We start from the raw sequence: 24,254 nt of genomic DNA, 5'->3' as shown, positions 1-24,254 counted from the left end.
GTTTTTTTAAAGAATAATCTGAGGAAGAAATTGTCATTGAAAAACACTCACACAGAGTGAAAATACATTATGAGCAATTCATCTGCAAAATAAACCAAATTTGTATCTCTGCATGTGTTCATACTTTGGTTATATTTATATTTGTATAATTTTGAGGTATTGTGTTTATAGGCCCTATTTAAATGTGAAATTTTATTTGTTATTTTCCCCAAATTGCTGTAGCAGCCGGACTTTTTTTATTTATATTCACTTTTGCATATATTCTGGCCAATGTTTTCTTTCCATTGATTGATTTTGTTGCTCTGAATAAACATTTACACATGTTATGAAATACCTGCAATGTAATGTATGTAATCAATAGGAATTTTGCAACTAGATTGCATCTGAAGACTAGAGGTACTTGTTATTTAGAAATTGTTATTTATTCCAGTCTAGAACTGGAATAAATACCTTTGGCATGATATGATAAAACCCTTATAATGTGGAATCTTCAAAAAATTATGATTAATAATTATTATAAGCATTATGCAATAGACTGCACCCCTCCACAAAGATGACACTCTTTACAAATTGAGCAACCCAGGATAAGATGACAGGTGAGATTTCTTGGTTTTTATCCTGCGACTGATTAACCAGAATTGATTTAGGCCTTATCGGAATCCATCACAATCCCCATTTTAGGAGATTTTTGGTTACTCAGTATTTTATATTGTTAAGCAATGCCAGTGTCTCTGTAAAAAAAAATTGTTTCTTTTTAGGAGAGAAATTATCAAAGTAAAATTAAGCATACAATAGTACTCACTCTTTCTAATCATGCACTATACATACATCATATGGATCTACACTGCTTCTTGAATATGATATAAACCCTCAGATTAGCCGTCAGTGGTACTGCAAGCTTGCAATGTCCTTCTTTTGCATCTGTGGAAGACTTTGGCGGTGTTTATGCACTAAACTGATGTAAGTCCAAGGACGGATTAAGACCTGAGAGGCCCATGGACCAGTACAACATGGAGGCCCCCATGACATGATTATGTGCTACAGGACACTTGTCAGATTTGGTTGGATTTTTCAAATAGATGGAAGAAAAGTTTGTAGCAATGTTTGACATGGCCAATTATGTACTTTTTAATTATGAACCGATTCAAATTTATGTGTTATTATTAGGAATGTGCACGGTATTTAATTATTAAAATCATTATTCCAATCATTAACCTACAGGTTTTGGGCCAGGTTCAGGTCAGATTTTCAAGTAAGCTATATAGCGAGTTACAGGCTGTTCACACGTGCGTCTGCGCTGTTTTTTAATTGTTTATGTCAACACGCAATGGACGGAAGTCTTTGATCATTGCGCTGTGCCACAACTCAGGACTGTGGCATATTTTGGACACAGCATTAAGTTTTAAAGAACTTTAATATTTATAAACGTATCTCGATACACCTGTGCTCGGTTTCACCATTTGTTGTGCTGCATCAAGCTTTTTCAGCGCTGGTGTCACAAATCAACATTCTGATAAAGTTCAAGGTGCAAAGAGGAATGTGATCATTAAACATTATTCCATTTTGGTTTAACCTGGCAATGATTCAGTGCTTGTTAAACAGTGAGCCAATGTTCCCCCCTTTTGACAATAATTCAATAATTACACAAGTTAAATGCTGAATCGTGTAAAAATCTAAAGTCCATTGGGTTTAGAGGCCCCTTGGCAATGACCCAATCGGCTGGTGGTTAATTCGTCCTAATGTATATCAATCACATCCATTGACCTTAGCAAGAGATTTTCCTTTCTTGCAATGGAAATTGGCAAGATCTACCATTAGAACTGAAATCATTTTGAAAAGTACATCCATAAGAGCATCATTTCTCAGTGTGCATAACCACTGCACACTGCATCCTGTTTCCACTGATCATCCTTGATGCTTCTACAACTTGATTTGAGTCCACCTGTGGTAAATTCAGTTGATTGGACATGATTTGGAAAGGCACACACCTGTCTATATAAGGTCCCACAGTTAACAGTGCATGTCAGAGCACAAACCAAGCCATGAAGTCCAAGGAATTGTCTGTAGACCTCCGAGACAGAATTGTATCAAGGCACAGATCTGGGGAAGGGTACAGAAAATGTCTGCAGCATTGAAGGTCCCAATTAGCACAGTGGCCACCACCATCCGTAAATGGAAGAAGTTTGGAACCACCAGGACACTTCCTAGAGCTGAACGATCGGGGTAGAAGGGCCTTAGACAGGGAGGTGACCAAGAACCCGATGGTCACTCTGACAGAGCTCCAGCATTTCTCTGTGGTGAGAGGAGAACCTTCCAGAAGAACAACCATCTCTGCAGCACTCTACCAATCAGGCCTGTACAGTAGAGTGGCCAGACGAAAGCCACTCCTCAGTAAAAGGCACATGACAGCCCACCTGGAGATTGCAAAAAAGGCAGCTGAAGGACTCTCAGACAATAATAAACAATTCTTTGGTCTGATAAAACAAAGATTGAACTATTTGGCCTGAATGGCAAGCATCATGTCTGGAGGAAACCAGGCACCATTCATCACCTGGCCAATACCATCCCTACAGTGAAGCATGGTGGCAGAATCATGCTGTGGGGATTTTTTTCAGCGGCAGAGACTGGGAGACTAGTCAGGATCGAGGGAAAGATGAATGCAGCAATGTACAGATACATCCTTGATAAAAACCTGCTCCAGAGCGCTCTGGACTTCAGACTGGGGTGACGGTTTATCTTCCAACAGGACAACGACCCGAAGCACACAGCCAAGATAACAAAGGAGTGGCTACGGGACAACTCTGTGAATGTCCTTGAATGGCCCAGCCAGATCCCAGACATGAACCCGAATCTCTGGAGAGATCTGAAAATGGCTGTGCACCGATGCTCCCCATCCAAATTGATGGAGCTTGAGAGGTCCTACAAAGAAGAATGGGAGAAACTGCCCAAAAATAGGTATGCCAAGCTTGTAGCATCATACAAAAAAAGACTTGAGGCTGTAATTGGTGCCAAAGGTGCTTCAAAAAAGCATCTAGCAAAGGCTGTGAATACTTATGTACATGTGTTTTCTTTTTTTATAAAATTTGCAAAGATTTCAAACAAACTTCTTTTTATGTTGTCATTATGGGGCATTGTTTGTAGAATTTTAAGGACAATTATGTATTTAACTCATTTTGGAATGAGGCTGTAACATAACAAAATGTGGAAAAAGTGAAGCGCTGTCAATACTTTCAGGATGCACTGTATATACATATATACATACATCCATAGACTGGGAGTGTTACTTTTTAAACGTATTCCACTACAGATTAAAGGATACATGCTGTAAAATGTCATTTGTAACCTATCTGGTTAGATTACTCAAGGTCAGTAACGTATTCTAAATACTTTGGATTACTTAAGCACTGGTAGATTTTTCACTTGTTTTGACTATAAAAACTCTGCATGATATACATTCTCTGAAAACCCGAAATATCTTATGCAGTGTTGTTTCTAAAATAAGATAAATCTAATTGATCTTGTTTTGAGGATTTTTAGATATTTGTTTTACATGAAAACGATAAAAAATTATCAAGAATATGATTTTTGCCCTAATATCAAAGGTCTTACTAGAAAAAAGAAATTATGATCTAAAGTGAATTTTCTTGATAAAAAAATATGGTTGTGCCTGGAAACACGTGCATGTAAAATGGATAGAAATAGCATTTTAGCTTAGCGTAAATCTGACAATTTACACAAGGTTTTTTCTATTTCTTCTGCTCCAAACTTCCTTCAACTTACTTCCTTCAAACACATCATAAGAAAGTGTTTCACCGCTGTTCAAACGCTCTTTGGATCTTAGTGGAATACAGTTACTTATATTTTGTCATTTAAATACGTAATCTCGTTACATGTATTCCGGAAGTAACAGGAATATGTATTTAGAATAAAAAATATAAGTAACTGTATTCCACCACAGTTACAATTTATATCATTGGTATTTAGAATACAGTTACATTCAAAAAATATTTGATTACTGAAGTGATTACTTTGCATTTTATTTTCATTTGTTTAATTTAATATTTAGTCCTTTCAGATGGAAAACATTTATACATATAAATTATACTATCCAAAGTGCATATGAACAGCGGTGAAACACTTTCTTGATATGTTACATTCATACGAGGAGACAGAAGTAAGTTTGAAGAAAGTTTGTAGCAGAAGAAATAGAAATAAACCTTGTGTAAATTGTCAGCTTTACGCTAAACAAAATTTTTTATTTCTAGCCATTTTACATGCACGATCATATTGTTTTATTAAGAAAATTCACATTGCATCATAATTTCTCTTTTCTAGTAAGACCTTTGATATTAGGGCAATAATTGTATTCTTGATGATTTTTTTATTGTTTTCCTGTAAAAACATCTAAAAATCATTAAAACAAGATTAAGTTGATTTATCTTGTTTTAGAAACAAAACTGCATAAGATACTTAGGTTTTTCAGAGAATGTATGTTTAACATGTGTATTTTGACTAGTTTTTATAGTCAAAACAAGTAAAAAAATAACCAGTGCTTAAGAAGTAATACAAAGTATACATTACTGACCTTGAGTAATCTAACCAAATGTTACAAATTACATTTTACAGTATGTATGCTGTAATCTGTATTGGATCCAATCCTGTGTGTGTGTGTATATGTATATATATATATATATATATATATATTTCTCAGTGGAGAACATGCCAGATAAATAAATACATTTTTTCATTGTCAATCACCTTTTAATCGCTTTCCATTCTTAATAAATCTACAAACAAATACCTGTTTCACAAATCACATGCCCGAAACAGCAGGTGAGTTTGAGCTCCACCCCCTCAGGCTTTCAGAATTTCTACAGCATCCCTCAACAGTGCAAATGAATGAGAAATTAAAGTCAGATTCATCAGCCAATCAGATTGATTTATTTGTTCTTGGTGCATGTGATCTTTAGGATATGTCCCAGTTGAGGCCTTCTAGCTGGCCTTTAGTGACACAATCACGCTTTAAGTGATGTAATTTGAAAGCAAAGAGCACCAGATCTTGCTCACGAGTCGACTGTCATTACTGCCGCTATCGCCATTGAGAAAGAGATACTTATGAATTTAAAAACACGAGATGTTCTGCGTGACCGTGTGATTGCTTAATTTATTAATCAAGAAAGGAGGACTGATTTTCACTTACCACTCACCAAAGTAAATTGGTGAGTGCTTTTTGCACCGTTATAGCAACATCAGGAGTTTTCTAAGTGTAAATTAGGCTGCATGAACATTCAATGTCAGATCAAGTTTTGAAAAGTAGTGCTGCAGTCCATTTAATCTCGGAAAGTTGGATTTTACAACTTCCTACTAAGAAAAGTGCAATGGAATACATCTTTAAGTCAGAATTACAACTTGTAGGCTCGTGCAGAAATTCTCAACTCCGATTTCTGCATGAGCAGAATGTCACACAAACATGTCACACAAACATGTCACACAAACATGTCGACACTCAGGGAGATACAAAGTAAGTGATAAACATTCACTTTTTTTTTAAGTAATATCGATAAATGAGTTTGTTCCCACAGTACATGATATTAAAGCTTGTTTAACAAATGCCTGTAGAAACAGGTGTATAAAACATTATAATCATTTTTGATAATCGTACACCTGTAGCACAAATGCTAGTGCTGCAGCATTGTTTATCAGTTGGATTGCTAGGAGACATCTCTAATGAGAGTCAAACCCCGGCTAAGCGAACGGGAGCATTGCAGTTCCGAATATCGTGGAATGGAATGCATTTATGGTCGGAAATATCAAGTAGGAATATCCCACATCCAACTTGAATGCAACGCAGGTTTTCCAGGTACTGTATATATATATATATATGTATGTATGTGTGTGTGTTTAGACCTGTATTTAATTTGTTAAACTAATAATCAACAAAATCAAGTCTGTCATCAATCGCCCCATGAATTAATTTTAGTCTTTGCAATAAAAATCTTTAGAATCATTACACAAATGCCTACAAAAGATATTCAAGCTGTCTCATCACTGGATATTGTGTTTAGGATATTCTAATCTACAATAATCCACCAAAAAGTGGTGTATTCAGAAATGGATCACTGACAACTGCAATGTGCACAGTGTTACTGATAAAAATACATCGATATTTATAAACCATAACAAACTAAAAGCGGTATCTCGCGACAAAACAGACGCATGTCCACTACTAGCCTCCTAGGTAATCACGTTTTCTGTTAAAGCATTTCAGTCTTTCTTTCCGTGACAACAATAAAACATGAACGCTCAATCACGCAGCACATAAAAAACAATCCGGCTACTGTTCTCACGCTGAAAAACACGGATTACATCCCGTTCATGATCTTTATTGACACAGCAATATAATATACGTCTCACCTGAAAACAAGCCAAAATCGCGATTTCCTGTACCTCTTTTTTCGGTCGTTGTTGTCAGCCTCGGGTTGGGAGAAATGTGATGGAGTATGGAGGGATACTGCGCCTTGTCCTTCCCTCTGTCAGCGTCACGGATCTGACTAATGCCTGGACCATTCTCTTCGAAGCTCCATTCACATCTCTCAACCAAACTTGACATTCATTCTAGAATTTGCGTTTTTCTGCGACAGGAAAGGAATGCTCCGGGTTCAATTCAAGTTAAGCTCAATCAAAAGCATTTGTGGCATGTTGATTACCACAACAAGTACTTTTGACAGGTTGCTCTTGTTCTTTAAAAGGAGCAAAAATCAAGGTTACAGTGAGGCACGTACATTGGAACAGAATGGGGCCAATTTTAGAACGTTAAAATACTCACTGTTTCAAAAGTATAGCCACAAGACATAAAGGATATGCGTGTTAACATGATTTGATAAAATCAATTACTAATTGTATATGCAAAGTTATAACCAATTTTACAACTTTGTTACCATGATGACATAATGTCAACAAACCCTAAAAAGACTGTAAAAATAACAATTTAAACAACTTTACAGCTCAAATAATTCACAAGTTTTAGCAGAATAATTAATTAAAGTGCTTTTATAAAAGGCAGATGCTAATTGCACACTGGTGCAAATAATGGTAGGCTATAGGCCTATGCCATTTACACCCCAGTGCAAATAGTGGCAGATCATATCTGCACCCCAAACCTAGTGTAAATAATGGTATATACCTACTAATTGCACCATGGTGCAAAAAGTGTCAGATACTATTTGCACCCATATTTAAATACTATCATACAGAATATTGGCATCACTGCATTGTGTTAACTGTGTTTATTTATGGTCCCACAGACATACAACATTAACCTCTACCCCTAAACCTATCCTTAAAGCTACTATGTAAGATTTTATGTTGTTGTTAGAAATTAACAAAATGTAATTAATGAGCAAGTACACCAACACCCCATTTTCCAAACCATGTATTTGCCTTACACTAATTCACTACAGTAAGTCTACAATAATTATTTATATTTTAGAGTTATCAGGACAGATTTGGTGGGAAATTGCATACTTCCATAAGTCATTCGTGCGTGTTTACGTCACATCCGAAAATAAAGAAAAGAAGGTCCTGTTAGCTACTACAGTGCAAGTACACTCACCTAGAACTTTATTAGGAACAGTATGGTCCTAAAAATAGTTCCCAATATGGTCTTCTGCTGTCGTAGCCCATTCGCCTCAAGGTTCGATGTGTTTGCATTCTTAGATGCTATTCTGCACACTACAAATGTACAGAGTGGTTATCTGAGTTACTGTAGCCTTTCTGTCAGCTCAAACCTGTCTGGCCATTCTCCGTTGACCTTTTTCATCAACAATGTGTTTCTGTCCACAGAAGTGCCGCTGACTGTATGTTTTTTGTTTTTGGCACCATTCTGAGTAAACTCTAGAGACTATAGTGTCTGTTGTGCATGAAAATCCAAGGAGATCAGCAGTTATACCAGTCAAACCAGCCTGTCTGGCACCAACAATCATGCCACCAATTTTCCCTATTGTGATGGTTGATGTGAACATTGAACTGAAGCTCCTGACCCATATTTGCCTGATTTTATGCAGTGCATTGCTGCCACATGATTGGCTGATTAGATAATCAAATGAATAAGTAGGTGTACAGGTGTTCCTAATAAAGTTCTAGGTGAGTGTATATGGACGGTGATAGGTGTTGTGTAAGTTTGATGCTGACAGCTTGTAGCCACAACACATGACCATGCAACATTAACCAAGGATTTCATAACTATGCTGAGTTTGATTGTCTAGAAAGAGGACATTTTCCTGCACCTGCTGCGAGTGAGAGGGAAGAAGCATGCGCAGCCTGAGGTGAAATGAAACTTTATATCTGCTCCATATATCCTCTTTTTAAAATAATATTTGTATTATTAATTCTATTTAAAATGTTACATTAATATGGCAGTAATTTAAGCACATCCACTGTAAAAATATAAAGCCAAACGTGAATGTGTAAAAATTATGATCAGTTTAATGTGAGGAAATATTAACCGACTTGTAATTCCAGTGTCCACTAGCAGCATCAGAACCATCTAGTCGATTATTCTTGCACATCCCTACTTTATACTGGTAACAACGGCAAACTTTAAACTAGTTACTACCTTTGGTTTATGTGCCTGCTAGCCAATGACATGCACAGACCTCACCAGGGGTAGAGGCGGAAGGAAATGGAGAGTGTGAAGAGAAATCTGCCAACTATTGAAATAGAAACTGGTGTATTATTTGTTGAGTGGGGGGAGGGTGGTCCGGCAATGGTTGTTGAGCCCCCTGCAGCCCCGGTTCTGCAATCGTTACGTCTAATGTCATCATTGCCTAACTTTTGTAACGCTATTTTTAACAAGTCAAAACAACAGTGGAAGATGTGATACTTACCTGCTATTAAGACATTTTTCAGATATCCGTCTTTGTCTTACTTCCGTTATTTATTTATTTTTTTTAGGGGGGAACGTAGAAGAGCAGAGCCAAAGTCCGACTGACATAATTACCAAAACGTAAGTATGTTACGTATGCAACTCCGGTTCTCTAATAAAAGGAGTGAGCTATCTCACTATGGGTGAACGCAACGAGCATGAAACCGTGGAAGAAAATTTCCAACACCACATCTGTTCAATGACAGACAAGTCACAGCAGTGACCAGGAAGCCACGCCTTCCAGAAATAAGCCCTCCAGAGGGTGCATACTGTCAGGATATAAGCACGGAGGCAGAGGTAAGTGAATCCAAACACAGCTTTATTTTCAGTGGCAAGAGTGTTAGGTGAGTATATAGTAAGTTCAGGTGCAGATACTGTGAAGATCACTCGGTGCAGGGCAGGCAACAGGTAAGCGCAAACACTTCGGGAATATGGGCATCGGGTAGTAACAGCTTAGTGATATCAATCCTCTCTTACAGAAGCAGTCTTAGCAACCAGGTTAGGAAGACTAACTGGCGAATCGGAGGGATACTGGAGAGCAAACGGTAGGGGGTACGAACAGGAGTCCTGGAGAACAACAGAATGAGGACACAGGGGTTAGAGGTTTTCAGGTGAGTAAACGTTACGTTTTTCAGCAATCGGGATGCTTCAGGGGCTCAGAAGACGAAGAAGAGAGGTCTGTTCCTGTTGGAGGCTTGACCCTGAACTGGGGTTATGGTGAGTGATTTATAGTGCGTGTTGATGAGGTTGCTAATAGTGAACAGGTGTGTGTGATTAGTCATCCGGGGAGAGTGATCGTTGAGTGAAGAGTGGAACCAATCTTGGCTGATCTCTCACAGTACCCCCCCCCTCCAGAGTCCGCGCCAGCGGACCTTGGACCCCCACGTCGTGGGGTGGATGCGGTACTGAGCAGGCAGGCGAAGTTGGTAGGTGACTGGGTTGAGGTCCGGGAGGCAGCCATAGGGCAGAGACTGGGTCAGGGGGCCTGAAAGGTAACTGTAGGACAGGGACTGGATCAGGGGGCCTGGAAGGTGACCACAGGACGGGGACTGGGTCAGGAGGTCTGGGAGGCAGCCACGGGGCAGAGACTGGGTCAGGGGGCCTGGAAGGTGACTGTAGGACAGGGACTGGATCAGGGAGCCTGGAAGGTGACCACAGGACGGGGACTGGGTCAGGAGGTCTGGGAGGCAGCCACAGGGCAGAGACTGGGTCAGGGGGCCTGGAAGGCGACTGTAGGACAGGGACTAGGTCATGGGGCCTGGAAGGTGACCACAGGATGGGGACTGGGTCAGGAGGTCTGGGAGGCCGCCACAGGTCGGGAACAGGGTCAAGAGGCCTGGGAGGAGGCCACAGGACAGGAACTGGGTCAGGAGGTCTGGGAGGAGTAATGGTTACTGGGGGAGCTTGCAGAACCATGTGAGGAAGGGTTTCTGGGGCGGAGCCGTGGGAGGCGGAGCCAAGGCGGACTCCGGGGGTGGAGCCGTGGAAGACTTGGCAGGCGGAGCCCTGGAAGGTGGAGCTGTGGAAGACTTGGCAGGCGGAGCCCTGGAAGGTGGAGCCCTGGAAGACTCGGCAGGCGGAGCACTGAGAGACTGAGGAGGCGGTGCCGAGGAAGGCTCGGGAGGCTCAGGAGGCAGAGCCACGGGAGGCTCAGGAGGCTGAGCCGAGGAAGGCTCAGGAAGCAGAACCAAGGAAGGTTCGGGGGGCTCAGGAGGCGGAGCCGTGGGAGGCTCAGGAGGCAGAGCCGTGGGAGGCTCAGGAGGCAGAGCCGTGGGAGGCTCAGGAGGTAGAGCCATGGGAGGCTCAGGAGGCAGAGCCGAGGAAGGTGGCGCCGTAGCAGGCTCTAGAGGCGAAGCCCTGGAAGGCTCTGGAGGTGGAGCCGAGGAAGGTTCGGGGGGCTCAGGAGGCAGAGCCGTGGGAGGCTCAGGAGGCGGAGCCGAGGAAGGCTCCGGAGGCAGAACCGAGGAAGGTTCGGGGGGCTCAGGAGGCGGAGCCGTGGGATGCTCAGGAGGCAGAGCCATGGGAGGCTCAGGAGGCAGAGCCGTGGGAGGCTCAGGAGGCAGAGCCGAGGAAGGTGGCGCCGTAGGAGGCTCTAGAGGCGAAGCCCTGGAAGGCTCTGGAGGCGGAGCCGAGGGAGGTGACGCCGTAGGAGGCTTTAAAGGCGGAGGCCTGTAAGGCTCTGGAGGCGGAGCCGAGGAAGGCTCAGGAGGCGGAGCCGAGGAAGGTGGCGCCATATGAGGCTTTAGAGTCTCTGGGATCAAAGCCGTAAGAGGTTCGGGGAGAAGAGCTGTAGGAGGCTTGGGAGGCGGAGCCCAGGAAGGCTTGAGAGGCTTGAGGGGCGGAGCCCTGGGAGGCTCGAGAGGCTTGAGGGGCGGAGCCCTGGAAGGCTAGAGAGGCGGAGCCCTGGGAGGCTCAAGAGGCTTGAGGGGCGGAGCCCTGGAAGGCTCGGGAGGCTGTGGGAGCAGAGCCGTAGGAGGCTCGAGAGGCGGAGCCGTAGGAGGCTTGAGAGGCGAAGCCCTGGAAGGCTCTGGAGGCGGAGCCGAGGGAGGTGGCGCCGTAGGAGGCTTTAAAGGCGGAGGCCTGTAAGGCTCTGGAGGCGGAGCCGAGGAAGGCTCAGGAGGCGGAGCCGAGGAAGATGGCGCCATATGAGGCTTTAGAGTCTCTGGGATCAAAGCCGTAAGAGGTTCGGGGAGAAGAGCTGTAGGAGGCTTGGGAGGCGGAGCCCAGGAAGGCTTGAGAGGCTTGAGGGGCGGAGCTCTGGAAGGCTCGAGAGGCGGAGCCCTGGGAGGCTCGAGAGGCTTGAGGGGCGGAGCCCTGGAAGGCTCGGGAGGCTGTGGGAGCAGAGCCATAGGAGGCTCGAGAGGCGGAGCCGTAGGAGGCTTGAGAGGCGGAGCTCTAGAAAGCTCTGGAGTCTCTGGGAGCAGAGCCGTAGGAGGCTCGGGAGGCGGAGCCGTAGGAGGCTCTGGAGGTGGAGCCGTAGGAGGTTCGGGGAGAAGGGCCGTAGAAGACGCGAGAGGCTCTGGGTGCTCGGGAGGCTGAGCCCTGTGTGGCTCGAGAGGCTCAAGAGGCGGAGCCCTGTGTGGCTCGTGAGGCTCGGGAGGCGGAGCCCTGGAAGGCTCGACAGGCTCACGAGGCGGAGCCCTGGGAGGCTCGAGAGACTTGAGAGGTGGAGCCCTGGAAGACTCGGTAGGCGGAGCCCTGGGAGGCTCGAGAGACTTGAGTGGCAGAGCCCTGGAAGACTCGGTAGGCGGAGCCCTAGGAGGCTCGAGAGACGGAGCTCTGGAAAGCTCGGGAGGCAGAGCTCTGGGAAGCTCGAGAGGAGCCCTGGAAGACTCGGTAGGTGGAGCTCTGGAAAGCTCAGGAGGCTCAGAAGGCGGAGCTCTGGAAAGCTCGGGAGGCGGAGCTCTGGGAAGCTCGGGAGGAGGAGCCCTGGAAGACTCGGGAGGCTCGGGAGGCGGAGCTCTGGAAAGCTCGGGAGGCGGAGCTCTGGGAAGCTCGGGAGGCGGAACCCTGGAAGACTCGGGAGGCGGAGCCCTGGAAGACTCGGGAGGCGGAGCAGAGGCAGGCAAAGCCGTGGAAGACTCTGAGGGCGGAGCAGAGGCAGGTAGAGACTGGGGAGAAGGCCCCTCTTCTTTCTCTTTCGGCCAACAGGGAGCATGGTTATGGGGACGGCCGAGGCTACAGGCGTTGGCTCTGGGACGGTCGAGGCTACAGGCGCTGGCTCTGGGACGGTCGAGGCTACTGGCGCTGGCTCTTGGACGGTCATGGCTACTGGCACTGGCTCTTGGACGGTCGCGGCTACTGGCACTGGCTCTTGGACGGTCATGGCTACTGGCACTGGCTCTTGGATGGTCATGGCTACTGGCACTGGCTCTTGGACGGTCGAGGCTTCAGGCACGCTGGCCGTGGCTGGCAAAGGCTTCAGGCACGCCGGCCGGGGCAGGCGTGGGCCCCGGCCCGCAGACCAGGGCAGGCGCGGGCCGGGAGACGGAAGCCCATCCTCTCTCTCTCCTCCTGGCAGATGAAGTGGACCGTGCAGGCTCAAGGGAATCGACTGGTGTGGGGGTTTGTTTGCTGGCTATGTTGTGGAACACCGGCTCGGTGTCCACCTCCCCCACGGTGAACGCAGGACCAGCGAACAGTAGGGCGAGGTCAATATATTGAACCAGGCTGAGGGAACAGCGACCACCAGGCATACAAGAAGAAGTTGGCTCATTTAGCCCATAATGAAAAATGTCTTTAAGGGCTACCTCACTGAAGTTGACCTGGTCTGCCAGGGCACAAAATTCCGCGACAAAAGCCTCCAGGGGTTGTTTCCCCTGACTGAGAGCCAAGAGCCGAACTGCTGGGTCCATAATGGAGATCTTTGATCTTTCTGTAGGATACAATTGAGGTTGTTGTTCAAGGATGAGCGAGGATTGCAGCAAGAATCCGTTGCAATCTTCCACCCGACCTGAGAAGGGCGCTGGTCGGGAGGCGGAGTTGGCGACGTACACCAGAGAGGAAGCGGGGTTTGCGGAAGTGCCGTCTTCGGGTGGTTTGGATTCACTGGCGGTGTTTGATCAAGCCTTCTGTCAGGATATAAGCACGGAGGCAGAGGTAAGTGAATCCAAACACAACTTTATTTTCAGTGGCAAGAGTGTTAGATGAGTATATAGTAAGTTCAGGTGCAGATACTGTGAAGATCACTCGGTGCAGGGCAGGTAACAGGTAAGTGCAAACACTTCGGAATATGGGCATCGGGTAGTAACAGCTTAGTGATATCAATCCTCTCTTACAGAAGCAGTCTTAGCAACTAGGTTAGGAAGACTAACTGGCGAATCAGAGGGATACTGGAGAGCAGACGGTAGGGGGTACGAACAGGAGTCCTGGAGAACAACAGAATGAGGACACAGGGGTTAGAGGTTTTCAGGTGAGTAAACGTTACGTTTTCCAGCAATCGGGATGCTTCAGGGGCTCAGAAGATGAAGAAGAGAGGTCTGTTCCTGTTGGAGGCTTGACCCTGAACTGGGGTTATGGTGAGTGATTTATAGTGCGTGTTGATGAGGTTGCTAATAGTGAACAGGTGTGTGTGATTAGTCATCCGGGGAGAGTGATTGTTGAGTGAAGAGTGGAACCAATCTTGGCTGATCTCTCACACATACCAGTGCTATTATAACTTAATATAATAGCCTCCTATACCCAGTGAGACAAATGCTGTTGTGATATATGCTTGCACTTATCAGAGTCAGCCCAGGATATAAAGAGCTGATTACTCTTTCTCAGCATCTGCATCTTTCCACGTAAACACACAGGGTGCAAACTGGGCAGCTCTCTCCGGTTCAGAGCATCTCTTTTCTCAGCATGGTGATAAACTCAGTCTCAATGATAGCATGCCTCACGAGCAAGCGTTCGTCCAAAATAGAACATCCATCCATCCATCCATCCATCGTCAACCGCTTATCCTGTGTACAGGGTCGCGGGGGGCTGGAGCCTATCCCAGCTAACATTGGGCGAAAGGCGGGGGACACCCTGGACAGGTCGCCAGTCCATCGCAGGGCCACACATAGACAGACATACACTCACACTCACCTCCACATCCACATCCACACCTAGGGCAATAGAACATCCAAAAATAACAAAAAACAACAAGAGTGTCAGGATCCTACCACAAAAGTAAAAAAACAAGACTAGACTGATGACAGGATCCTGACAGTACCCTCTATCTAAGGGAGGGTGTGGGAAACTAGGGGGAAGGCTTTAGAAAGGGAGCAGGGTCCAGTGGACTGGGAGGAGGCTTGAGGATAGGGAAGAGGTCAGGCAATGCGGCGGCTGCCGGACAGGGGTCAGGCAGGGCCACTGGAGAAAGGGCAGAGAGGCAAGTATCTGTTAGACATAGGGTGAGTTGCAGTGACCGCTATGGTCGGGAGTGCTGGCAGTGACTGGGAAAAGGCCTCCATGGCCGAGAATGCTGACAGTGCCATGGGAGCGGCTGCCGTGGTCAGGAGCGCTGGTAGCAACTGGGGAACAGAGACCCTTCTCCTCCTCCTCTTCTGGATGGTCAGAAGCACTGCTGCAGGAACGGCTGCTGCCTCCTGGCAGTCAGCAGCAGTAATGGCAGCCGCCTCCTGGTGGTCAGCTGCCGGCTCCTCCGCCTCCTGGCGGTGAGGAGCAGGCTCCTCCTTCTCCTGGCGGTCAGCGGTGGGCTCCTCCATCTCCTGGAAGTCAGTGGTGGGCACCTCCGCCTCCTGGCGGTGAGTGGCAAGGATGGGCACCTCCTGGCAAATAGCGGCGAGGATGGGCGCCACCTGGCACTGGTGGCCAGGGCAGGCATCTCCAGGGGGATGGCAGCGATGAAGGTGGGGACCTCTTTGGGGGCTGCAACAGCTTATGGTGAACGAAATACTTGGCTTATGGTGAACGAAAGGGATAGTGTGGCACGGACGTAGAGGAGGTCTTATCCGGTGTGGAGGTCCTTCCCCTGAGCAGGACCTCCATCTTTCCAAGCCGGCAGATGTGGTTAACCACTCCCAATAGGGCCATAAAAATGTGCCCCCCAACACCTCCGAGCTGAGAGGCTCATCAAGTCTGGCCAGGAACAGGTATTTAAGACTAATCTTACCCAAGCACAGCTCCTGGGTCACATCCAGAAGAGTGATGGCACACTTCAAAATGGGCTGATCAGCCCAAAAAATGTGGTTCTAGGAGCTGTGCTTTGGGAAATCGATTCCTGCTGGACATAAGCTGAGTTGATTAACAGAGCCATAATGGAAATAGCTGACTGTCTGCTGGGTTCTGTTTTAGCTGGATTCTTCTATCACGGTTTGTGTCAGGAGGAACCAAACTGCAGACAGTCAGCTCTCTCAAAAATACTCTATTAAAGAAAATATAAACATAAACTATCCATGAGAGGGCAAAAAAAAAAAGAAAAAACAAACACAACAGAGAACTATCAATTAACTGAAATACAAAACCAACATCACAGTGGCCCTGCGATGGACTGGCGACCTGTCCAGAGTGTCCCCCGCCTTTCGCCCAATGTTAGCTGGGATAGGCTCCAGCCCCCCGCGACCCTGTACACAGGATAAGCGGTTGACGATGGATGGATGGATGGATGGATGGATGGATGGACAAAACCAACAAGGACCTAACACAAAAAATAAAACAGACTACAACAAGAGGAAGAATCCAGCACAGGACAGAGCACACAAGGAAAATATAAAGAGGGAGAAATCAGGCAGGTAAACGAGAGGGGCAGGTAAAGCAAATTAACAGAAGACCAGAAAAACAAGGGGGCATGAAATGAGAAGGAACAGAAGCAAGCAGGAAAAGAGAAACACACGGAGAAAAAAGAACATCCCAAAATATCAAAAACAACAAGAGTGTCAGGATTCTGCCACAAAAGTAACAAACTAGACTGATCTGACTAGACTGATGAGAGGATTCTACTGTAACGTTGCTGGCAGTGACAGGCAGACAATATGATGTAAAGAACCAAAGTGCAGTGTTTATTTACATAAAGAGTGAAATCCAAAAATGTGAATACAAAACAAAACAAACATAAACAACTTGAGTTGACTTGACGTGACTTCACATGACTTAGCTTAGCTTAAAGACAATTAAACCAAACAACGATACATTAACAATAACTGACAAAGGACCATGGCAAACATGAGGGTTTAATACAAGGACATGGGCAACCAAATGACATCACCAATGACAAGACTGAACTAATAACAAGATAACTAGGTACTAAATCATGAACCAATGAGTTAGCAAGGCAATAAACCAATGAAAACAAGACACATGAACATAGAGGGAAACAGGATATCACATGACATGCACAGAACACATCAAAGTGATACCTGAAAAAATGAAACGTGTTCAGTGCCGGCACAGAAACCACTTCAGCCACCATCGGACATGCTCTGCTTATGACGATGTATCACCCAGATATCCAAGGTGAGGGCTAACATGTTCAAGGACAGAATCTAGTGGGTTTTTCCACTGATATCCTCTGTGCTTCATGACCCAAAAAAGCGGAAGGACCCACATTGCTTTGACCCAGAGAGCTTCCTGGATCCAGAGGGTCAATTGAAAAAAAACAGCCTGATCTCACAGTGAATTCGGAAAGAGCAGATCAGCTTTTCTTTCACCAAATCAGAATACGTTGACCGAAATTTCGAAACACTTCCCCCAGTGGCCAAAGAGGTAAGTGTTTTAGGTCATATGGGCACGTGTGAGCTCCATTAATGTCCAGGGGAGGTTGCCAAAAGCTAGAAGTGAAGCAAGATGTTTTCAGCTTTACAGGGCATTATACAATGAAGAGAAAAGCATAACCCAAAACCCAAACCTAACCTTAACTATTAGTGGAGTAAAAATGTTATGTTAGAGGGAAAAGTGAAACCTTCGAATCATGCTCGTCATTGATTATTCAAATGTGGTTACTGCCTGGCGTTGAATCGCTGCCAATCGTGCCAGGTGGAAAGGTAAACACATTGAAACCACTGCAAACATGTCTGGTAATAAATCAAAATCAAATCAAATCACTTTATTGCCACACTACCATGTACACAAGTGCAACAGTAGGTGTAAGTTTTGTGTGCAGTTCCGAGCAACATAGCAGTCATGACAGTGACGAGACTTATACCAATTACAATAAACAACATGTTTACGCAACACAATTTACATATCAAATGTACACATACTTACACAACACAATAATTATATACAATGTACAGTAAATAATACACACAATATAGAATACAATAAAAATAAATAAATAAAGAGTATATAAAAAATATATATACAGTAGTTTGACAGTCCAGTGTGAGATATAAGATTAATAAAGTGCAGTGCTGATTATTGATCGTGAGAGATCAAATGTTCAAAAGTCTGATTGCTTGGGGGAAGAAGCTGTCATGTAGTCGGCTGGTACGGGTCCTGATTCTGCGATACCGCCTGCCTGATGGTAGCAGTGAGAGTAGCCCATGACTTGGGTAGCTGGAGTCTCTGATGATCCTCCGAGCTTTTTTCACACACCGCCTGTTATATATATATCCTGGAGGGAGGGAAGCTCACTTCCAATGATGTGTCTGGCAGTTCGCACCACCCTTTGCAGGGCTTTGCAGTTGTGGGCGGTGTTATTGCCACCAGGAGGTGATGCAGCCAGTCAGGATGCTCTCTACAGTACTGGTGTAGAACCGTGTGAGGATGTGGTGGTTCATTCCAAACTTCCTCAGCCGTCTCAGGAAGAAGAGGCGCTGGTGAGCCTTCTTCACAACGGCCTCAGTGTGGACGGACCATGTGATGTGGACACCGAGGAACTTGAAACTGCTGACTCTCTCCACCGGTGCTCCATTAATGGTGATGGGGCTGTGTTCTCTGTCTTTCTTCCTGAAGTCCATCACAAGCTCCTTGGTTTTACTGACATCGAGGGAGAGGTTGTGCTCCTAACACCAGCATGTCAGAGTGTGAACCTCCTCTCTGTAGTTTCAACATTGTCAGTGATCAGACCTACCACCGTCGTGTCGTCAGCAAACTTAATGATGGCATTGGAGCTATGTGTTGCCACACAATCATGTGTGTACAAGGAATACAGGAGTGGGCTGAGAACACAGCCCTGCGGGGCTCCAGTGTTGAGGGTCAGTGATGAGGAGGAGTTGCTGCCCATTCTAACCACCTGGCATCTGCCTGACAGGAAGTCCAGGACCTAGCTGCACAGCGAGCAGTTTAAGCCCAGAGCCCGGAGTTTGTTATCAAGCTTGGAGGGCAATATGGCGTTAAATGCTGTGCTGTAGTCTACAAACAGCATTCTCACATATGTTCCTTTAATAATGCTGCATGTCAGCGCATCGGCATATAGTCGCCGATCCCAGGGTACCGAAACTATCGGAAACATCATGCTGACTTCACGTGTGATCACGCTGCACAAAAATTATGCCTTTGTTGTATTTGGCATGGGTAAACTCAGAGCTTAATTGTGCATATTAGATTACAAAGCAACAAAAGCCAACATGCAAAAAGTCTCTCACTGTTTCATTCACAATGTGGGGAAAAAGCATTTTAAAACTATTGGTACATCAGTGGCGGTATATAAATGGCAAAGGCATTTGATTTTAGACAGATTCTGTAAGAATACCTTGACTCTTGTCTTGAAAGCTTCCATGTCTTGATAAGGCCCATCCTCTTTTTTTCACTTTCCCCCCAACTATCTGCAGCTTTGGCCACATACCCCACATATACAAGTGCCAAGCCATTCCTAGTGCATAGAGGGAGGAAGAGTCCATAAATTTGCCATGCAATATGTGTTGTTTGACTGAGAATAGGACAGACATTTAAGGCTGAGTGTTTGAACATACAGAGAAAGTTCATACTTGTGTGTTTATACACACAAAGAAATTTATTCACAGAGAGTTAAATTTGGAAGGTCACACTGGTGGAAAGACAACACTGGGCAGAATGAAAACACTTGGCCCAAAACTAGAGAAAGATTAAAGGATACCAGTACAAACCCACAAGGCAACATCCCACAAGATCCCACAAACCCACAAGAAACAAAAATTGTATCACTAAGGCAGCTTGACGCCATAACCAATCCTGACCTGTACTTTGAAATGGTTCCGGAGAAATGCAATACAGTCACACATTGGCGACTTGATGCCAACCAATGACAAACTCAAGACAATCTTAAACCCACCTCATAAAACATTTTAAGAAACCACCATGGCATAGCTAATGCATTGGGTACTTGACTCCATAACCAGTCCTGACACCATACTTCACAATGTTTCCAGAAACTACAGAATAGTTAAACACTGGCGGCTTGACACCGTGACCAAAGACAAAATGTAATAGTAGCCTGACCCTAACCCCCAAATTATTTCAAGACACAACTGTGGTACAGCTAAGGCATTGGTCACTTGACACCATAACCTGTCCTGACCCCATTCTTCACAGTGTTCAGGAAGTCTGCTCTGGAAAGTGGAGGCAAATGGATCCAGCATTTTCCAAGCTGGGCACTTGAACCATCCCAATAAAGAAACAAGAAAATTTGGGTAAATGGATAAAAACAGAGACTGAACAACCAATTTACTGAAACACTTTTTGATACTTCTCTAGGACTGCATCAACCTGAGAACACCTATGAAGTGAAAAATGATTCCTAGGTCAAATCCCCCCTCCACATCCAAATAATATCCAATCTCCTTTTCCGCACCCCTCACCAAGTGATCAAAAATTGTGTGGTAAACCCTAGCGAGGCAAGGAGCCTGCACACCAATCAACTTACCCTAGAAGGAGTTGTACTGTAGTCTTGCAAAACAACTGGTGATTGTGCTTGATACAACCTCTCATTATCGGCCATCACGCATGGTACTGATAGAGACAGTCGGCAACATGTCATACCCTGGGGGGCGTGGTTTAGCATGGGGGAAATAAAAGCCCTGTTACCATAGTTACTCATTAATTCCTATGACAAAAACAGCAAGACATTTTCAATAGATTTGGCTATTTTTACAAAGACAAAGCCAAATCTAGAACTGAATTTGTATCACCTTTAACCACAACATTTTAAAAAAAAAGCACAAAAAGTAACGTGAGAGGAGACGCTGATTTGCTCAATATGCTTTCAATCAATATGATAGTGCCTGCTTCTCATCCTCACAGCACGTCTCTGCAGATTGCTATGAATGGGACGAACTGCTAGAAGTGCAGAAAGCATTTGAACAGAAAACAACTAATTGACACAGACAACAGCACTTTTAGTCACATTTAGTATTTTGTTATGTTGTTACATTTATGAGCAAAATATGTCAAAATTTGTCAAATTTATGTTGTATATATTTGCAGGTGAGCTTGGACTCAGTGCTCCATATGTGGTGATCCCCCCTCAGTAATCCAGTTTGCTGTGTTCCAACTGTTCCCCTCAACCAGGTTTCCTCTCTCCTCAACAGAGCTTCACTCTGCTAGGCCACTGTTGCAGTGTACCCTCTCCATAGATAGGGTCCTCCCAGTGGTTTAATTCCATATGTGAACTTCCCCGTCGGAAAGTCCATATGAGGTATTCTACACATGTTAACCTCACTCTGGTAGGATGTGGTCTCCGTAGTGCTCTCCCACCTGGAGAGGGAATAGCTCCCAGCGCTATTCTTGCAGGTGCTCGGCGGGAAATTGCTTAATACAAAAATCAGGAAAGGCCACCGCCTGTAGCCTCCTCGAGTAAGTGCCTCATCCCACCCTTAACGGGACCAGGGAGATGCCTTACCAAACTCGCTGGAAGATCAGGACATGGTCGAGCGCTCGCTGCAAGGCACGCAGCAACTTTCCTGTGTCCGCTCCACAATACCTCATTACACGACTCAGCGCCTGCGGCATTTCGTATAGGAACCCCTAGTGTCACTACATCGACACAACGTCGCGTAAGTGACAGAAAGGGAACGTTTTGTCCCTCCTGTCGCAGTGCTGATCCGACCACTGACATGGCCGGGACACTCTCTCGGCTCCTCAGCACAAATCTGAATGAGTGGTGCATGCCATCTGCTTTTATACTCATATGTTCTGGGTGGAGAGCGGCATGCACATTCCACTCACCAATTTTTATTGGCCTTTTCTGAATAAAGCAAAGGTGATTGGGGCTCTCAAGTGCGAACCCCAATGTCTCTACATCAACACAATGTCTCGTTCCCTCCATCAAGGAGTCAGGAGACAGTGAACAGTTAAGGTCAGTCTTTATTTTTTGCAGTTAAAGTTACGGCTCATAGCCAACTCAAAACTGGGGCTCTTTATGCTGCTGGTCTTTCTCTCAGCTTGTCTCTGGTGCTCTCTTCCAGCTCTGATGCTCCACCATTACTATAATTAGAGAATGGTGTTAGGTGTTAGTCACAACCCAGGTGACGAGCCTTACTAATCTCTCTCTCTCCCGCAGAATGACACATGACCACATCCCCCATGCCACATACCCCCACCGCCGACTCAGGCCGTGGCAGTTCTGCCTACTCAACAACCCCCCCATTTCTGGAGCGAAAGTCAGCCACAACCATCTGTGCCCCTGGTGTGTGGGTCACCTCGATTTTAAAGGGCTGAAGAGCCAGATACCAATGGGTGTCGTGTGATAGTATCCTTCATGCGGTGGAGCCACTGCAGAGGAGCGTGATCGGAACAGAAGGTGAAGGCCCGCCTTAGCAGGTAGTAGTGGAGGGTAAGAACAGCCCTCTTAATTGAAAGACACTCCTTCTCGATGGTACTATACTTTGTCTCCCTGAAGGAGAGCTTGCGACTAATAAAAAGCACTGCCCCCAGCCCCCTGTCAGATGGATCAGTCTGCAAAATAAAGGGAAGAGAGAAGTCAGGTGCAGGTAAAAGTGGCCCCCCACAAAGTTGGACTTTATCTTCAGGAAAGCCTGTTGGCACAACTCTAGGATGTTTAGCCTACTGTATTTTTTGGATCGGGGGCCCCCTTTTTAGTAAGGTCAGTCAGCGGGCTGGTGGCATTAGAATAACTAGACACAAAACTCTGGTAGTAGCCAGCCAACCCCAAAAACTGCCTTACATCCCTTTTGGTCTTGGGTGTCGGGCAGGCAGCGATCGCTGTGATTTTGTTAACCTGTGGACACACCTGCCCGTGACCCAAGTGGAACCCCAGATACCTAACTTCCACCCACCCAATTGCACAATTCTTTGAGTTGGCCCTGAGGCCTGCCTGTCACAGCGCTCTCTGGACAGCCTTCAGATGTTACATATGCCACCTCCAGTCATTACTATAAATGATAATATTATCTAGATATGCAGCGGCATATGCCGTATGCGGTCTGAGGATCTTGTCTGTTTTTTCTCTGGATATTGGAGTTAATGGTATCTGCCCATAACCTTTTATTAATTCCAGCAGTCTGAGGATGTTCATGGGCAATGGAGGAGTCAGGAGACTGCGAACAGTTAATGTCAGTCTTTATTTTTTCCGGTTAAAGGTATGTTAAAGGTCTCCCTCTGCCATCACTATAATCAGAGACAGGTGTAAGTGTACTCACAACCCAGGTGACGAGCCTTACCACTCTCCCTCTCCTGTATACCGACACATGACCATGCCCCCCATGCCACAGGGACTTTACTACCACCGGAGTACAGCTCTTACATAAATGGGGAACCTTTCATTTCGGGAATATGTGCAAGCAACGCTGGTGAGCTATTACCCCTCGATGAAGGCTCCCACCGCTTGTGTCTTTGGCGACTCTCTGAGTCTTCAATCTCTGTGGCCCCGCCTGCTCCACCCCCTGAGACTCAAATCCCTGCTCCTCTTGTGGCCACAGCCAATCAACATTCGGCTCCACCTCCTGACACCCTGCCAGTTGCCTTCCTGAAGTTGCCTCCCAAATCTCCGGACCCCACTCCCCTGTCTTCAAGAGACTCATATTGAAATCAACTTCTGCACTACATTTCCCAAGATGCCGGTTATCATTCTCACCAGTCCTCCATTATTGTGTTCAGCTGTTCTGTTTACCTTTATTTGTGCCTCTATTTATACCTTCATGTTACATTATTCCAAGTCTAGTCTCTTCCATAGTAGCATTGAAGCCAAGTAGTTCCTTTGTTCCAGCTTTGTGATGTTTGTATCTGTATATTCATCTTCATTAAAATACTGTGCTCTCTCGCATGAAAAATTACTTCAAAATATCATTACCATCCACCCATAATAAGGCTTACCAGCAAAGGGGCAGGCTAGCAATGGACTCATTGGACACCCACACACACAAACACACGCACGCACGCACGCACGCATGCACGCACACACACAGAACTGGATGCAGTTTGTAAGCATGTGAGGTGGACACCACCACCAATATAAAAAAGCTAGCCTGCCTGCCTTGGGCACTCAGCACTTGTAACTTAAAACAGAAACAAAAAATGGATATGCTGACAGCACCAGTTGAAACAATGCAAAACTAACTGCCTGAGACATTATACCCTTTATTGCAGGAATAAACAGCTGCAACAGGTGATGGGTTAAGATCATGGACAAATAAAATTAAATGGGTGGTAAGCCAAACATATTAATACACTGGAAAGTGTCCCTGAACTCCACTTCAAACATGCATGTTTACAATGGCAAGCAATCACTTGTAAACAATAGATTGCACACTAGCCAAACCGTTAACAGAAAGCTAACTATGGCACATACCGTTTTAGGTGGTAACATCTCGTACTGGAAAGGGCAGCCACGAAGTGATGCATACCACTGGCATGTACCAGCCTATAGACCGAATGTGGGTACAGATTGGTCAACCAATAAATAATGAAGCAAAAGAGGAGTGTCACAAATAAGTAATACATACAGTGACAGCCTATACTACTGCAACTG

The 24,254-nt window shown here is 45.4% G+C and overlaps 1 protein-coding gene across 8 annotated transcripts in view; it reads right to left on the bottom strand.

The window, feature by feature from the left end:
* LOC127632124 (CAP-Gly domain-containing linker protein 3-like) overlaps nucleotides 1-24,145 on the bottom strand; it is a 38,625-nt gene extending 14,480 nt beyond the window's left edge. For 6 of the 8 annotated variants that reach the window (XM_052110632.1, XM_052110637.1, XM_052110640.1 and 3 more), the window contains exon 1: nucleotides 6,415-6,558. The gene's annotated coding sequence lies outside the window, so the exon portion shown is untranslated. Of the gene's footprint in view, nucleotides 1-6,414; nucleotides 6,570-24,074 lie in introns of those variants that run through there. The other 2 variants (XM_052110634.1, XM_052110633.1) reach the window with 2 other exon arrangements.
* Between the last annotated feature and the right edge of the window lie 109 nt (nucleotides 24,146-24,254).

This window comes from Xyrauchen texanus, chromosome 38, assembly GCF_025860055.1.
Source record: "Xyrauchen texanus isolate HMW12.3.18 chromosome 38, RBS_HiC_50CHRs, whole genome shotgun sequence".
Classification (NCBI taxonomy): domain Eukaryota; kingdom Metazoa; phylum Chordata; class Actinopteri; order Cypriniformes; family Catostomidae; genus Xyrauchen; species Xyrauchen texanus.
Note: the sequence above shows the minus strand (reverse complement) of the source record. Positions and strands in the feature narration are given on the sequence as shown.